This window comes from Mustela erminea, chromosome 3, assembly GCF_009829155.1.
Source record: "Mustela erminea isolate mMusErm1 chromosome 3, mMusErm1.Pri, whole genome shotgun sequence".
NCBI lineage: Eukaryota > Metazoa > Chordata > Mammalia > Carnivora > Mustelidae > Mustela > Mustela erminea.
Genome location: NC_045616.1, coordinates 48,446,474 through 48,464,888, shown reverse-complemented (window position 1 = coordinate 48,464,888; position 18,415 = coordinate 48,446,474). Strand labels below are relative to the sequence as shown.

At 37.6% G+C, this 18,415-nt stretch overlaps 1 long non-coding RNA gene and 1 pseudogene across 3 annotated transcripts in view; both read right to left on the bottom strand.

The window, feature by feature from the left end:
* LOC116586145 overlaps positions 1-14,976 on the bottom strand; it is a 55,565-nt gene extending 40,589 nt beyond the window's left edge. Inside the window, exons 1-4 of one of the 3 annotated variants that reach the window (XR_004283909.1) lie at positions 14,533-14,976; positions 13,018-13,148; positions 12,576-12,831; positions 2,421-2,544 (exon numbers count right to left, since the gene is read on the bottom strand). This is a non-coding gene — a long non-coding RNA (uncharacterized LOC116586145). Of the gene's footprint in view, positions 1-2,420; positions 2,545-12,575; positions 12,832-13,017 lie in introns of all 3 variants that reach the window. The other 2 variants (XR_004283908.1, XR_004283910.1) reach the window with 2 other exon arrangements.
* A 2,175-nt stretch (positions 14,977-17,151) lies between these two features.
* LOC116587298 lies at positions 17,152-17,270 on the bottom strand (annotated as a pseudogene).
* Between the last annotated feature and the right edge of the window lie 1,145 nt (positions 17,271-18,415).

Genomic DNA, 18,415 nt, shown 5'->3' with positions numbered 1-18,415 from the left:
AACTGGGTGATGGACATTGAGGAGGGCCCATGATGTAATGAGCACCAGGTATTATAAAAGACTGATGAATCACTGACCTCTATATCTGGAACAAATAATAGATTATATGTTAATTGAATTTAAATAAAAATAAATAAATACCATAAAAAAGACTCACATAGAAAAGTATGTCTCCACATCAATCATAGGCAAGGGAGAACTTTGATCAGAAGGGGTGATGAGCAATGAGAAACAAGGTTCTGGAAAACCCTCAGAGGGGACAGGCACAGCCAACCCCAGAGAAATGCCTGACATACAGTGCAAAGCATGTGGCAGGAGTAGGATAACTGTCCCAGGTTACCACAAAGCAAAGGGTGCCTATTGCCACCATGCCACCATCTGGTGCTTGTAGATCAGAGGAGATACATGTTCTGAACACAGAGAGGTGAGAACTGACTCTGTGGCCCATATATACAGCTCCAGTGTAAGGGTCAGAGGTGGACTATCAGTAGCCTAGAGCCTCCAACTCATCCTGTGTCCTAACTAAGATTCACGCAAATCCAATAGGTCAGCACTGTCCTGTTGCTCAGTCTCATGTGATCCCATGAAAGCCATACTGTGGTCTGAACGCTGGGTGCCTGGCCTAGATGGTGCTCCTGGATCCTGTAGGTCCTAGCCCTCTAGGGACAATCTTAAAATATTTGGTGGAAGACATTTTAACGTACTGAGCTCTCTAAGACATAGGTCAGAAGCACGGACTCCTACTTGCTGGTATTATATTTTCCTCCGGTTTTTAAAAAGCCCTTAGATACAAGCTAGGTCTTCCTATAGCATGTCCCTCTCCGTATTACCAGTAATTGTATTTTCAAATATACTGCCAGAGAGTAGGTTACTCGATGATATTCGAATAGCCTTGCAGGAAAGAATCATGTCTTACATTTCTGCTCTGCTCCGTAAGACCTGGCCCAAGGCTAGTCACATAAAAGTCAACAAATACTCCTTGGTTCAAAACAGCTATTTACCAAACACACCAAGTACAGGTAACAGGTAAACTACAAACCACTAAACAAAAGAAGTCAAGAGTCACTGATACTCTAAGAGTAATTGTTACTAGAAAATAAATTCCTAGTCAGAACAGTCACTCTCCATCATAAAGATTTCAGCCTTAAGAAAATAGAGCCATACACCAGTTCTCTAACTGAAGTCAAAGACCTGGGTGGATATTGCATTTCCTAAAATTATTCACCAAAATAGTTCTTCAATATTATTCTTCTTCCCTTTCTCTATTTTCAGTACTGAGAGCGTGCACATCTTCCTTTTTTACTAAAACAGGCTCAATACTTCATTTTATGTTGAATCTGATAATGACCTTTCTCTACGACTAACCTTACCCCACAGCAATCTGTGATTTAGAGTTGAAGTATATATGGTCTATACCACATTGATTCACACCTTTATGTGTAGGAGCATGCAAGAGCATTGTGTGTACATATGTATATTGCATATTATTTAAATATATACATGAATGTCCCATTGCCATAGGGAATTTTGACACTTTATGCTAATGAGCATATTTCTTATAAAGCATGAAGCACCTCCCAGAAAGATTAGGAGCTGAGAAGTTTCCTACATTTTTTTTTTTAAGATTTCATTTATTTATTTGACAGACAGTGACCATAAGTAGGCAGAGAGGAGGAAGCAGGCTCCCTGCTGAGCAGAGAGCCTGATACAGGACTCGATCCCAGGACCCTGGGGATCATGACCTGAGCCGAAGGCTGAGGCTTTAACCCACTGAGCCACCCAGGCGCCCTGAAGTTTCCTACATTTGATTAAGGCTTGATCCCACCTTTGGGTGGAGATACATATTTTTTTTATGTGTGTGTGTGTATATATATATATATATATATATATATATATATATATATATATATCTCCAGCCTTTGAAATCTTGTGAGAACCTTGAGGCTCATTAAAACATAAATGAGATTTTAAAAGTGATAGAAATCAATAATTATCAATATCACATTAAAGCAAATCAGTGGTAATATATGAAGTGAGAAATTAAACTTGTGTACATATTCCAGGTGATAATATGTACAGGTCCCAGGTGACATATTTTCTTCCCAATAAGTCTTCCCCAACACAAACCAAAATCGTCACCAATCATCACCACTATCTACCACTACTACAACCAGTGCAACCAAACATGCTAGATTATTAAGTCTTTGGGAACTGAAACCATATATTAATCATATTTCTATTCTTGGGAAAATAGCACATAGTAGAGCTCAATGCCTATTAATTGGGGGATAAAAGAAAATCTATATTGTTTTGCCTTCTTAAGCTGATCTGGCCATATATGAATCAATACATAAAAGGTAACCATGTAATTTCCATTTTTCCAGAAATTTTATCAGAAGTTGTGTGGCCTTAATTATTACCTTGCCAAAGTTGTGAACATTATACAGACAATTTCTTCCATGGTTACGAGGCTGCACAGCTCTCTTTGCTCATTCTTCTCAACGGAAACTTAGCAAGAGGATATAGGTGGCTTTTCAATCACTGCTATGAGGGAAAAAAAAAATACAATCATGCATCACCTTCATTTATGAAAATATTACATCAAGCCAAAACAGGAACAAATTACCTTATTATTTTGGGAAAAATAAAAGAAATGAATATGAATACATTGGAAAACATATGGGTGAAAAGAAAAAAAATTAAGTGAACATACAAAATTTACTGTTTGTGGTAAAATACTAAGTCATCACAAATAGTTCTCAGCATTATCAATAATAAGTGGCTAGAAAATGAGTACAAGGTAGTTCAGAAACTAAGACATTCTCATACGGCATTTAAAATTTAGAACCCCTTTTGAAATGAGGTAGCGTCTATCTTACTTTGTGTTTAAGCTGTATAAACATGTGGAATGGAGAATACTATGGCTTGCAAGCAAGGTTCTGATCATACAAAAATAAAGAGCCATCGAAACAAAAAGACACGTTTCATCCCTATTTCCAGTCCAGAGCAAGATAATCTCCCATAGCCTCACCATCAGGTGGATTCTGGAAGATAATTATTTTGCATGCTCAGTTCAGCTTCTTGATTCTAAAGCAGGAGGTTACTACAGGTTTTCAGAGGAGAAAAGAGCCAAAATACATAAACTTTATTGTTATTGTGGCCCATTTGACAAGATACTGTCCCAAATGGATGGACACTGGTCATTCAGATGGAAAACAAAAGCCTGTTTATCAGCTGGTTAATTGCTCTCAAATATGAAATAAGATTCCCAGCAGTAAAGTGTCCTCACAGTTCAATTCCTCACCTGAATTATAAACTATCTGAGAGCAGACCTGTTTCCAACATCCCAGTGTTTATCAAAATGAAGTACATCTACCACAGATGACTGCTGACCTTTCAACTTTGGTCAGCATTCTGGTGGCTGGCAAAGTCCTGCAAGTTTCCTGGCACTCTCGTCTCCCCTTTACTTGTGTAGTTTGATTCTGAAATGAGGAAGAAACTAAGTAGAGCCAGAACACTGAAATGATTCCTAGCACAAAATGAGTCTGGAGAATGCATTTACTTCCCACCAAATTTTCTGGAGTTGGGGGAGGACTGGGTTTTTTGTTGCTGTTGACTCATTTTATTAGGTGGGGTTTTTTTTTGCCCCAACTTAACAGCTGGATAGATAATTCACTGAATAATTGTTCAAAAAATGGTGACTAATAATTTAGCTTGTTGGATGTCTGCTAGATCATCCAAAAATCACCAAAGAGTCTTACCTTGCCAATGGAAAGCGATTATTCTTTCCTCTGGGGTTTTTTTAGACAAGCTGGGTAATCAATAAAGGGTAAACTTAAAAAGACAAATGTAGGACGCCCTGCCTCTTATAGGAATGGAGAAGCCTAAACTCTGATAATAAACCACTAATCAAGATAATTACAATTTACGGAATACCTTTAGTAGATACTACCCTAACAGCATTATTATGTCAATTCTCCGTTAACATGTGGGCTTTTGGGAGTTTAGTAAAGAGATAGCCACTCCGCATTCATGCTTCTTCTTAGTAAGTGCTCAATTTCCTTTTTCGGAAATCCCCTCTCTCTCTTTATATGTGAATTCCACACCACTCCCCACTCTCTTCCTTCTAGAGAGGTGAGGAGAGTCAAATCATTCTTTTTTCTGGAACACTAGCAGAGCAGGAGATTCCATCTACAGCCTAAATCTATCCATCGACTCTTCGCTTCTAAGACACTGGGAGGGACTTGTGTGATTCAAGAACAACCATCCCCGTGATTATATTCTGACCACTATTTCAGCTATTGACAAGTGACGGTGGTTGCTACCTCCTAAACCCTGTCCTTCCTGAATTCTCCTGGATCACGGTCTGAAGCCTGGTCTACCAGCTTCCTATTAATTATGTGAGCCTCCATCCTCACCTTGATATTCTTCTAGTTAGCTCCCTTTCACTTGGGTTAACTGGAGTTGGCATCTGGTGCTTACAAGGAAGAACGGTTATGAACATATCATGCAGGTAACTATGAAAGACAGTTTTTAAAGTAAGATAGCGTGTTACAGGGAATGGCACAGACAAAAATCCCAATGTGTCTTAAGAAAGGAAAAGTGGTGGTGGCATCAGCTAACCAGGAACAAATAACAGAGATCGTGACACCAGGGGTTCAGTAAGGGTGGTAGGATGGGTGATAACTTGTAGGCAGGGGGAAGGGCCAATGTCCTCAGGGGACCATGAATAGATTGACTTCGATGAAATGGGGACTGTCTCAGAGTATTCTTGCTGCCACAAACATTTGTTGAGTATTTTCTACCATTGGGCATTGCTGCAAAACAGAGTATGAAAGTCAAGTGCCTGATCCTGAGGAGCCCAAGGTCCAATCATCTCTTCAAGTCGAGAGGGATACTCTTGGAATGCGTTCATAAAAGATTTTTGACTCCTGCCCCAAAGCTGCTCTCTGAGGAAACAGCACCTTCTCCAAAGTAGATTTTTAGTATTACCAAAGCATTATTTACAGGTAGAAAAGGGAAATAAATGCTAGATTTAAATAAATGCATTTAAAACTGTAATGAGCAGACGCTTGAAACCTTCAAGGGTAGCACTCCATGAAAATTGTGAGAATTTCTAGCTTCAATTGGTTTTCACTTTAACACTTGAAGTAAGTGTAAAAGCATTCATAAAAAAGACATAGAACCTATATGTGAAGAAAAGTTTAATTTTACAATTGTGATAGCTTTATATAATTTTCTGAAAAATCCTTACTCATTCCTCTGCTACTTTCTGACAGATGTTAGCTAGTTTTTATTATTTTTTTTTCCCTTTAGGGCACAGGTAAATTGACTTCTATGGACCATCTTACTGTGAACAGAACTTGTATCTTCTTTCTGTATCTTGCTCAACTATTGGTATTTAAAATTCTGTTCAGTGTAAAGAGCAACTTCCTACTTAGTAACCACACCGAACTTTCCCACTGGAGGGACATGGGTGGCAAACGGCCATATGAACCATAGTGGAACAGCTTCCCTATCTGACACAGTTGAGGAGACACACGTGTGTAAGCATCACATCAAATATGAAGTATGGGCTACCCACACAGACTCCCTGTGCAGAATCTCAAGAGCTGATGATCAAGAATCCCTGCTCCATTTCACCCTAACTTAGAACAATTGTCAATAGTGATGTTGTTTCACGGTTGGAATTAAGCAATGATGGCCATCTGGATATAACACAATTTACTTAATCAATCTTTTACAGTTCACATTTAGGTTGATTCTATTTTAATTACCTGGATGGTCTGATCATTTATTTTGGATAAATTCCAAGCAGTAGAATCGTTTGTTTATATACATTTTCAAGGTTTTTGACCTTAGGGCGTTTAATTTTTTTCCTTCAGAGGAATTATACCAATTTATCCTGAAATGGCACTGTGTGAGTCACTGCTCTGCTATCTTCTAAACTTCAGTCCTGGAGCCCAGGCGGAGGAAGAACATGGTTGGGTCATTCCTGTTGTTGCATGAATATCTAATCTGAGTTTCCGTTCTCAGACAGAAAAGCCATAAAGTTTATATTGCTGGGTTTTCAAATCCCTCTTTCCCTATTCCTTGTCTTTTTTTTTTTAAAAAAGATTTATTTATTTATTTATTTGACAGACAGATATCACAAGTAGGCAGAGAGGCAAGCAGAGAGAGAGGAGGAAGCAGGCTCCCTACTGAGCAGAGAGCCCGATGTGGGGCTACATCCCAGGACTCTGGGATCAGAACCTGAGCCAAAGGCAGAGGCTTTAACCCACTGAACCACCCAGGCGCCCCTTCTTTCCCCATTTCTTAATGTTTGTTATATTAAGCTAAAACATCTCCCTCATAAATTGTAAATGGTATAGATAGAAAGTAGTAAACTTTACTAAAATATCATCCCAGACTTTCACTTTCCAATATGAGGTTCTCCATTCAGATTCTCCCTATTCAACTGCTTATCTACCTATCTATCTATCTGTGCAAAGGGAAATTCAGGGCTTAGATATTTTCCACCTATATTCACCCTCACATCTGTGTCTGCTCATTCCATTCTTTTTCCAACAAGCCCTTTCTCCTCTCCTAGACCTATCTTAAACCTCCTTTCCTTCAATCTAGAGTACAAGCCCCATCTCTGCCATGCCACTTCCTTGACTTTCTATCTCTCATAATTATTAGCTCAACTCCTCAGCCCTGACACATTGCATCTTTGTAACCTACAGGATGAACATTGGCTAAAATACAGTCAGGAATGTATTTAGGCTGAACAGATTTCAGAAGGAAAGCATTTATCACCTACTATTTAAGAATGACTGTCAGCTGGATATTTTATCACTTGAACACCTTGCTCTTTGTCATCAGAGAAAGAAATTAACAGTTTTCATAAGAATAAATAGTTCAGAAAATAATCATATTCATAAAATATATGACACTTTCTATTTTTATTTCATGATGATGGTGATCTACATAGGTTCTCATATTTTTAAGACCCTGAGTTTTCCCTTGAACTCTTACCAGGAATTGTCAAGATATGGCTGACCCTTAGGTCATTATTTTTCAAAATAATTGGAATTCCTCAACTGTATAGTGGGCATCTTATTAAATATAAATGAAATGAAGAATTAAATATCTTCATTTTGAAAAAGCTCTAGTATGAAGTACTTACTATTCACAACATAATTCTTCCTACTTTCTGACTATCGTTAAGAAAAACTTTTCACACAGCCACTGAATAGTAATCTTTAATTTTGGGTCAATTGAGCTCTCCCCCACCAAAAAAAAAAAAAAAAAATTCATTCTTTTAACATTCACATATTTAATTTCACTTATTAAGTGTTAAAAGTTAAAAGTTGGTCTCCTATTCCTTCCTGCATAAAATCCTTGTCTCGTATCAGTGTCTTATATAACTTCCATGCCCAGGAATTCCCTGATAATCTAGCAATATTAGACTAATCCTGTATTTAAAACAATTTTATCTGTGACTTTGGAGTTTAATAGCTACAAACCTGTCAACTTCAATTATGACCTGAAGATTTTTAAATTTATTGTTTTTCTTAGGAGTTTTTTTTCATGAAGACCATTATAAAAGGCAGTAGAAATAAAATTACTACCCATAAAGGCTGTACAAAAACACTTTCAGATGTTGGATATAATCATTGCTATTTGCACTTCTGAAATAAATGTGCAAATGTTGCAGTTTAAGTTGTACCCACTGTAAAGAAAAAATAAAAACAGAATCTGGCAATTTTATTCACTTATTTGTGCAAACATATTTTATATCCAACAAGGAAAATTCTCTTATGATCAGTTCATTAAATACTCTACACATGGATTTCTAGAAGACTGAGTGGACGTCTGTGTAAGACAACTATTTCCTGTCAAGTACTCTGCATTTCCAAACTTAAAAGTAAAACAAATTCTTGTCTCCATTTCATTGTGAAATACACAGCATTCCTTCGCATTCATCCTTTTAAGATTTTTTTTTTTCCTTCATAGCAGGCAAAAGAAAAGAGATAGAACCAGTAGATTAACTTTCTCCTTGTTTCTCTTGCTTTATTTCACTTTGGGTTTTATTCTCTCCCTGTCTCTTCATTTCTCTCAAAAGATTTGGAGTGTATCGTAACACCTGCTGGGGCAGTAACAACAGTTGAGCACTACCTTATTGGTGCCCTGTGAGCACTCGGCGTGACACAGACCACTGTCTCCATACTCCTTCCGCTCATCGCGTGACCACACCTGGCGTCAGAAGGCTGGCCACAGTGAGCCGTCTTCATGCCCACCCCGGCAAGGCCTAGAAACTTGGGGCTCTAGGCAGTTGTGTCTCTTCCCTAGCTCAGTGGAACTGAGAACAGAATCTTTGTCCTTCCACTACAGATGGTCAACAGACTGGAGTGTGCCAGTAATCCGAGGAAAGGCCAGACTTATTTTAATTACAAATTACTCCGTCACTTCACGTTTGTTATCTCTCTGTACCTGTAGTTCATGCACCAGACAACTTAATGCACATTATTTAAATAATCATCAATCCCTTTCCTGTTTCAGCACTTTCAACCTTTCTCTGGAAAGCCTGCCCGTTTGTAGGGATTTATAACCGCAAGTGCCTGAAGTCAAGTTTCAGTTCTAGCAAATGTGGGGTAGATGTGACTTTAAAACAAACTGATCAGACATTGGAACAACAAAGACAGGAGGATTAAGGCAGTCTCTGAAGATGAAAGTGTAAAGAGATCTTGGGGGAAAATCGCCTGAGAGGAGCCTTTTAAAAATCAAACAGAAAAACTCTCATCAGTGGGCTCTTACTCCTTTTTTTTTTCCCCCTAAATTTTAGCAACATGTGCAAGGAGTTTTATTTATCAAGTCAGATCTCCTAGTCTTTAAATAAACTCTTTCAAAAAAGAAGTGAAAAGCAGGTTCATAACCCATTAGCAGTTTCTCCAGAGTTACTTAGCATCATTGTCACTAGAAAAACACTTCATAATTTCAGAACACTGTCCGGCAAAAATACGTGGAACTGAAGGGAAAGCCCGGTGCCCATGTGGAAGGACTTAGCTGCGTCTCCTAAATTGAACTATGTGCATTCATAGAGAATGTGTGATAGATTTCCTTGTTATGTATACACTCTTTTTGTTCAACAGAGCCAAGAAGTGATAACTTGGAGACAGAATGATACTGACAGTCACCTGTCATTCATTGTCCTTTATTCTAACAACCTCAGGCATTCAGGCATGGATTTATGGGTTTTCCCCCCTTTTGCTTTATTTTTAAAGGGGTTGGGGGATGGGGGAGAATATCAGAGGATTCAGTCCTGAATAGACTTTTGTTTTGCTCTTTCTTTTACCTCTTGACTGTGTCAAATGCACTGTGTCTCTCATGCAGTTTCTCTCTTTAGAGAGCCTCGGCTGGGCCAGCTAGTTAGTATTCAGAGACAAGGCAAAGAGGATGAAATTCTTCTCTCTGCTTGCTGAGACTGCAAATAAGCAATTAGACTAAAAGCAACGTATTGGGCAAAGAAGGCCCTGGCAGACATCATTGTTGACTGGAACCTGCCAATATAACTTTAAAATCGTAAAAACTTCATAGCAGGGAGGAAGAGTCACTTAGAGGCAGGCATATAAGTTGGTTAAGACACTAAGTCAGTATTTGCTACAGACGTTTCTGCTGCGTAATGTACTCTGTGAACTGTAAGATTTTCCATTTAATCTTGTTTACTTATTGTAATGAGAAACAAATGGGTGAAATTAGCAATGGTGATAGAAAATCCAACCTTTTATTGTATTGCATGTTATGAAAACATTTCCTAGATTGGCATGTGACTCCCATTTTCATTTGAGCTCACTTTAAAGGGCTGTAATGGAGGTCTGAAGGTTACAAACTGTTTTATGTCTGACCAAGCAATATCATATATCTCCGCTGAAGAGTTAGTGGAGACGTTTAAAACTGTATGTGCCGCCAGCCTTTTGCTAGGTGCCAGTGATAGCACGGGAGGTAGTTCTTAAAGATCTTCTTCTTCCCTTTAATACAGAGACTCCCTGCTGGGTTCCAGCAACTGATGCATTTCCTGTGCAAATGCTCAAATGCAGCCCCTCTGTTCATTACATTGGGATCGCCTAATTCCATTTTGCGATAGACCAATCTTCGGTGAGCCTTCAAGCCTGTCCAAGGGATGGGAGGTAGCAAGTAGACCTTCCCGATTTGATATATTTAATCCATCCCCTTTCCTTTTGCCACCCCTATCCTTCCAAACCACATTTCCCAAAAGTTGAGAAATGCTAGCCTGATGAATTTATTTTTACATTTTCTAAGCCAGGAAAAAGAAAGGAATCTGGATTATTGACATTCTTTACCGGAACTACAGTAGACTAGAGTTAGCAGAAAAAACTGCTAATCATCACAGTTTTCGTGTTGGAAGCAATTTGCCTATAATTAGTAAGTTGATAAATACCAACAAAATGGGTGCTAAAACGAACAACTCTTGTGCTGAGAGACATTTGACTCTACATTACACTTTGCATTTTTATATATGCAGCATTACATTTTGTTACAAAGAGCGACAACTTTAGTGGCAGCTGAAGCACTCTCATCTGTCTTCTGAAGGAAAGCAGACATACATCTTAATATAACAACTTCTTTTATAAAACATATCTTTTTTTGAGGAGTAAGCAATGCAAGGATAAGGCAAGAAATGGGTATTTTATTTATTTTCTATAAAACGGCAGGAGAAGATGGGAACCTGTTTTGCTGGACAACGAAATGCCGTAGCACGTAGGATGACACGGTACCAGGGAATTAGGCTGTGTTCTTCATTGGTAATACCAAACTCACACTTGTTTGGATTTATTTCTTTTCTACATTTCATGTGAAATGATCATTGTAGGAAATGTTCCAACTCCATTTAGAATCCAGCTCATGGCCATTCTTGTTCAATTCCAACAAGGAAATGTGCATGATGTACTGATACGTGATGCACATGTTTAATCCAGATAAACAAGATGTGGTATGCTGCCTCTTTAAAGCCAACTGCATTTGTATGTCTGAAATGTTTTAATAAAGTACTCGCTTTTGTGGGGGTCTAAATCACAACAGGTATGTTATATACAATAAATAAAAGCATATGATAGCTTTATCAGTGGAACGCTGAATCTCTGATTCTCACCGTTATCAGAAAGCATAGTATCACAATAAATTCCATCTAGATGATCTGACAGAAGAGATTATCCCCCCCCCCAAAAAAAAATTGTGAGGGTATAAATAAAAAAAATTCTTTTTGGGAATCTGATTGAGAAAATGCTAGATCTTTCTAGTGTTTTTTAGAAGTCTGTGACATAATTTTAGGAGCTTCATTATCTACAACCACTTAATAGGTAACTTGATTAGCCCACGTGGTTATCAGAGATCTTGCAGGATGCTCAGACCAGACCATGTGGTAAATGAATTGATTGCTCATTTTCAAGCATCTTCTAATCTAACCTTTCCACTAGGTTCCTGGATGTTAATACGTTTGCCGAAGTTCGTTTCTCCTTTCCTTTTAAACAGTACACCTTTTGTGTTCCTACACACTGAACGAGACAGTAAGTAATGACCACTGGCAAAACAGATGCATGTTTTCCTTCCCCTCTTCAGAACATTCTATAGTGGGTGGTAAAATATTTAAGCCATTTCAAAGTCATGTAAACTATCCCAAATATGTCAGGGGAAGAAGCAGAGGCTGCAATTCATTATTTTTCTGCAATGAATCAACATGAAAGAGAACATTTTAAAGACCCAAGTAGCTTTGTTTTCATTTACAGTTCAAATCAATAATTTCATACCATGAGTATTTTGCTTATTTGAGATATAGCACATCTTTGATCAGTAACAGATTGATCACCATGAAAGAAAAAGGCTGAGATTTTGAGGGAGTGTGTAACACAGTTATTTGTGGAGGACATGTACCATCTCATTTATTATTATTGATGTTATTTTTATTTTTATTCTCATTAGTGTTTTCCTTCATACCCATCCCAGTCGAAGCCCAGGCAAATAACGGTTTTAATCAAGATTTATTGTAAGACGGGATCAAAATTCATTTTGTAAATGTAAGTTGCTCATGGTATGCTCTCTGATTATAAAAAAGTAAATATTTTCACCTTGAAACTTAGTCTTGTAACTCCTTTTTGAAAGCCTGCCTCTTCCTTATTTTCCAAGATCAAGAACAATGTATTTAAAGAGACTCTGAGATGAAAGAGTGGAGCTATGCAATTTGGATCTGGTCAATTTTGCTGCCATTTTTATCACCGTTATTCTTTCATTTATTATAGGTCCTCCTCTCTTCACATGTGACTCTGTTTAAGAGAGAGCAGCATTTTGTGCAATAGCATTTAACCAATCTCTGTGGAATATTTTTCCTTTCTAAAACAAAGTTACATATAATGAGCTGCGAGTGTCTTTCTTTGTGCTTGGTTTAGTCCCAACCTTTTTTTGCCATTCAAAAACAATGCTGACACATGCATGAAATGCCAAATAGCATTAGTGTAATAAAGGAGTTAAACCGAACCCAAAGCATGGTCATATATTAAATTGTTTTTAAAAATACTGACCTAAGCACCTCTACGAGATGTTATTAGTAAAATTTGAAGAAGAAGAAAAAAAGACATTTGGAAGTGAGATGCGCTCTCCTTTGTAGCCCGTATAATTGCTGATTTGCCATCATGTTTGCTTGTGATGCCTTTGTCAGATATTATTTCATGTCTCTTTGTCAAAGGAGAGGTTTTGAAGCCTTTTTTCTGCATCTGGGCAACTGCTGTTCAGGGCTCAGACCAAGCCTCCCAGGGCTACAGCAACGTGTCCAAAAAGCTTTTGGTAAAAAAAAAAAAAAAAAAAAAAAATCTTTTAAGCAGCCCCTCATTTCCACTCACCAGGTCAACGCATATGTTTTACCAAAAGAAAAATTCTAACATTTCAACATCGGCTTCAAATACTGTAAGTGGAACTTGGTGACGATTTTTCATTAAGACCTAGTGTTGAATAACTCTTGCTCACCCCCAGACGGAGGGAAATCGAAGGTCCTCTTCCCCGGTAAGTGGTGATGTTCGAGAATGTGATGATTTATCAGGCTTTTCTAAAAATAGTTGGCATTTCGAAGTAGATACTTCCCAACACATAGTAAGGCCCTACGGAGCCAGAGGGAGTAAAAAGAAGTTTATTTTCTCACCCGCTTACTTCTTCCTGGGGAGTTAAGCGAAAGGGCTATGGTAAAGCGCTTTATATCAGCAAGCAAGAACGGGAAAAGAAATGACTGTAGAACATACAATGATAGGACTATTTTCTGCACAAATCCAACGAGAAGGAGGACTATTCAATTAGGCCTCGTGGTTACTTTTAATGAGGGTTGTTGTGGAATAAAGTGGAAGCATCTGTTACCCATGAGCCACCACAGTGGCTACGTAAGAAAGACACAGCTCTCTCGTCTATTGATTGGGACTGGTCTTCACGGAACATTCTTATTAGTATGCTTAGAACAACCATGCAAATCTCTAAACCAAATTAATTATTCCTGGCATTCCCCAGAGATAATCCCACAGTCATTTTTTACCAAAGTCAGGGAGCAGGGGAACCCCTTTCTCTGTACATATTTTACTACGGTTTGCGATGCCTAATTGTCCTACTCTATGTTGCCCTATTTCACCAGCTACAGTCTGAATTCATTCCCATTCTCTCCTTAAAAGTTTGAAACCCCCTAGTGACAGGAATATTAATGTGCCAACACTGTCATATCTATTTCAGCTCATACATATGCAATGTCTTTGTTTTCAAAGATTTATGTCAGACTTTGCTGAAGTGAGGTATTCTACCATTTTAGATAATAGCATGCCAAAGTGATGTTATCAGCCACATTCAGCACTCACTCAAGCAAACGGGAGGAGCTTCCATTCCTTCATGGCTTAAACTCATAGAAACTGTTATTTATCCTTATTTGATGAGAAAATCTTTCAGGGGGAAATGGTGTATTTTTAGAAGAAGATTATGGCCATCCTGTGGATTATCTTTTAATTAAGAATGGATGATTTGTGCCCACTCTGCTGTAGCAAACGTCTTGCTGTTAATGAAGTTTAAAAAGACTTACTTTATTTAATTACAGCTAATCACCAGGGTAAAATGTGGAATTTTCTTTGATCCTACATGTATTGTGGTAATCCCTTTGGCAGATAGCATCTCCTCAAAATATTTTGAGTTTTTTTGGCGGTCACATCTTAGCAGAAGGTGGAACCACCTTACACTGAAGAACTTCTTTCATTCCCTCTGTAGTTGCCTACCCTGGCATAAAATTACACAAAGTTTTCTTACAAGTTGAGATGGTCCTTCAGACAGAGAGTCCTGAAGCTTTCAAGTATTTGAATCTTTTACTTTGTCTAATATCCAGAATCAGGGTCTTTGCTCTTGTTCAATGATTTAATTCAAACAACATCATTGGACAGTGTTAACGTATGTGCCCAGCACTATGCAGAGCAATGGAACTAGAAACACAAAGAGAACACGGACCCACAGTAAACCAACCTTTACGGAGAAGTTGTGTTCACTTTCTACTGCATTCATTCCATGCGGACATAAATATGTAAATGTGCTTGAAACCCAGGGGTTGCTTTGTCTTTGGTTTAAAACCAGGAATTGTTTTGCCTTTGGTTTGATTTGTTTCTAATCATCAGAATAGAATTTGCTTATTTGAGCCCTCTAAGATAAAACAAGGCTTACTTTTTATTTTGTTCCTCTTTATCTTCCCTTTGGAATCAAGTGCAATATGTGACCCCCCCGCCCTTTATACCTTCCTGAATCTCAAAGAAAATTTTTTTCAAGAATACATATTAAACCGGTTCTAATTCTAGGTGATATCGGTCTCTGATTTTTTCATCTTTATAAACACCAGGCTTAATCACTTCCACTAAAAGGAAAAGGAAAATCTTGAATATGCTTCCTATGTTTACGCTTTTGATTATAAATTATTTTTTTAAACAATTAGCATGGTTTATGTTTTTAATCTCAGAAATGTCATCCTGTTTTTTCCAAAAATTACCTTTTCTCCTTTTGCTATGTTTTTATTCTGCAATCTTCTCTCCTTTTGATGCAGACAATGTAGGCTTGTTTGGCACAAAGGCCCCGAAGGGCAAGGTTGGCTCCCTGAGGAAGAGAAGAAAAACTGTCAGTGGGCGGCAGGAGAGGGTACCCGCCTGACCTACTCCACCCCAACCGCCCACACTCACGGAGAGATGGGGTCAAAACAGCATCTGAACAGAGTAGATGGACTGGTTTTTTGGAAAACAAAACTTTCCTGGAAAATGACTGTGTCTAAACTAATCAAAATGAAAGAAATATAGGTCTTGGTACAACTTTTCCAGGACTTTACAACTGGCTGGCTTCATGACCATAAAAATGAAAACCCCGCAGTCCCCCACAAAGAGAATTCTCACCAAGGCAAATAATTCCTTTTGAAACAACGTGAATAATCTATTAACTCATCAATCACTCTTATCATTTTTAACTTAAAAAGAAGATGTCATCTGGGCAGAACTATTTGCTCACATCTCCAAATATTTTCTACTCTGTTTAGCAAATTTGAGTTTCTATGAATTCTTCTGGTTTGCCAGGACATGAGCAGATTTCAAGTAGGTTTGTTGTGAAATCAGTACAAGGTCTCTATTTCACACGTAGGGCTCCATGATCACACAACAATGAGAACCCCCTTCCCACCATCTGCATCTGAGCACTCACACAAATCCCTCCCCTGCAGCCTTCACACTGCCCCACCCCCAGGTGGGAATTGCTCTGCCACTTTACCCACAAATCCCCGCGGCCTAGTAGTAGACATTCAGACTTCAAAGTCATTAAGATTAGAGGAAGTTCTTCAAAAGTGCAATTCATGTCTTAAAAAAAAATTAAACACTATAAAGTCGGAGAGCAAAACAGAATTTGTGGTTAGTTCCTGTAATATATTAAACATCTGCCGTTTTGTCTCTATTGGGATGTGAGGTTGTGCTGAAGTCACATCCTGATAACATCTGCACATCAGTGATAGCTTTTGCTTTATTCTTTCTGGTCCGCTGATGAGAGATTCTTTAACATCCCTTCAGTCATCAAGACCCCCGTTGAATTTCTTTGCTTGTGACAGCCTTAAAGGTGGTCTCATTTACATTTGCGAAAATGTCACAATATAGAAAGATATTTTCAGTTTGATGTTTCATCCCTTCCTTTTTTTATCCGGATGCTAGTTTTAGCTTTTCAAATGAATGTCGATCTCAAAATAGATTTTCCATGAAATATATTTTGTCTGATTTTTGAAACACCATGTCTACAGCAGAAGATTTTTTTTTCCCCCAAAAAAAGTTTTCCACGAGGAATGGCACCTCTGCTTCTGCCTGCACTGCGGGAACAGCTGTGTGCCACAGAAGGGCTAGCTGGTTTGACACCCAGTAAGGCAGCCTGTACCAGCTATTAGAAAAGGTCAGGTATTGATAGGACCTTTGTTTCTTCTCTTTCCCTAATGACCCCAATTACCTCAGAGCTGAGTAAATAGTCGATAAACAATGGCATTAACATATGTAGAAAAAGCATTTATTTTACTTTCCAAGATGATTGGCAATGTCCTCTGCAGGTCCAGGGAGGTCTGTGAGCTTCTAGTGGTTTTAAAGCAAGGTGGGACCATGAAAAGTAACATAGAGTATTTCCCTAAATAATCCTAAAATAACTGCAAGGATTATTTTTAGTGCTGAATGTATCTTTTTTTGATGCAGTCAGCCATCAGTTAATGGAAGTACATAAGTTAACTTTGCAGAGCCCTATTACTTATAAATTTTAAAGTAAGGATTACTTGGTTTTGACTATTAATTTTCTTGATCAGTTTAGTGGAGATTTTTCTTTTTTCTTTACCTACCTGGAAGTCATAGAGTTGAATAAATTGTTTTATTGGCACTCTTTGTCAGAGTTGAGATCTTATTCACAGAACATACCCTCTTTTCATTTCAAAATATTTGAAAGAAAATTTTTATCACTGATTTCTAATGTAATTCTATTATAATTAGAGAATGTAGTCTGTACAGTTTTCCTTTTTAAAAAAATACATTGATACTTATATTTTCGGTCTACACTGTTGTCTACCTTGGTCAACATCCTATATGTACCTGAAAAGAATATGTATTCTACAGTGTTGGATAAATGTTCTATAAAATACTGTCTTAACCAAGACTGTTGACATTACCATCCAAATATTACACTTGATCTTAGCCAAAAGGCCGAGAAGCGATTATTACCATCCAAATACTATCTATCTTACTTATATTTTTTGTCTATATGTTTTATCAATTATTAAGAGTGGAGTACTAAAAATGCCCAATTATGATTATGGATTTAAGTATACCTTCCTCTTCGCTTCATGGATTTCAGACTCTTATTAGACAAATACATATTTAAGATATCTTCCTGATAAAGTGACCTTTTTATCATTATGAAATGCCCTCTTTATTTCTGGCACTACTTCTTCTCTTGAAGTCACTTAGTCTGATATTAATATAACTACACAGCTAGAAAACACAGGTTTTATTTTTAAGTGTCTGGCTACATTTGTGGGTCAAATATTTAGAAAGAGTGCATCAGCTTACCTGTCACCTTGTGTTCTCATAAATACCAACCACAGGGGTGAATTTATCCGTTCACATCAGTAACACATAGCCTTCTGAGACAGGAGCAACTATGGAAGGAGAAATTAAACTAAATGAAAAATGAGTGATAACATTATACAAAATAAATCCGAATATAGTCTTTATTACTTAGAAAACTTCAATTTGTAATTTTTATTATTATTTTAATATTCCCTAAAACTTTGAACTCAGTTATGAGCTGTTGTGGGTTGAATAACGCACCCCCTCCCAATTCATACCCATTCAGAACAACAGAATGTGACCTTGTGACCTTATTTGGGGAGAAGATATATATATATATATATATATATATATATATATATATATATATATATATACTCCTACCTGATTTTTCCCTATCCCCCTTAGATAACATTCTTTTTGCCTTTAAATTCACACAGAGAAATATTTTAATGGATTAAAAAAATAGTACTGTGCAATATGTTCATACTTTCACAGCGATTCCACCTCAAGTTTGGCCAAAGAAGTATATTAAATATCAAGTGACCTTGCTATACATAAGAGAGAAATCATGAAATTATAATATTGACAACAACACTAATAAAAAGCAAGTCACTTCTAGGGATCTAATTTTGTAGGAAAAATCTCTTCAAAGTAGATTTTCAAGGTAAGATCTCCAGAATAGTTAGGACATAAGCTTCCAAGACTCAGGAGGGACTAGCTGGGTCCAGCTCTCCAGTTTCTAGAAAATTCCAGTTCTTCATGTATAACTGACGGACATAGCAGACTTC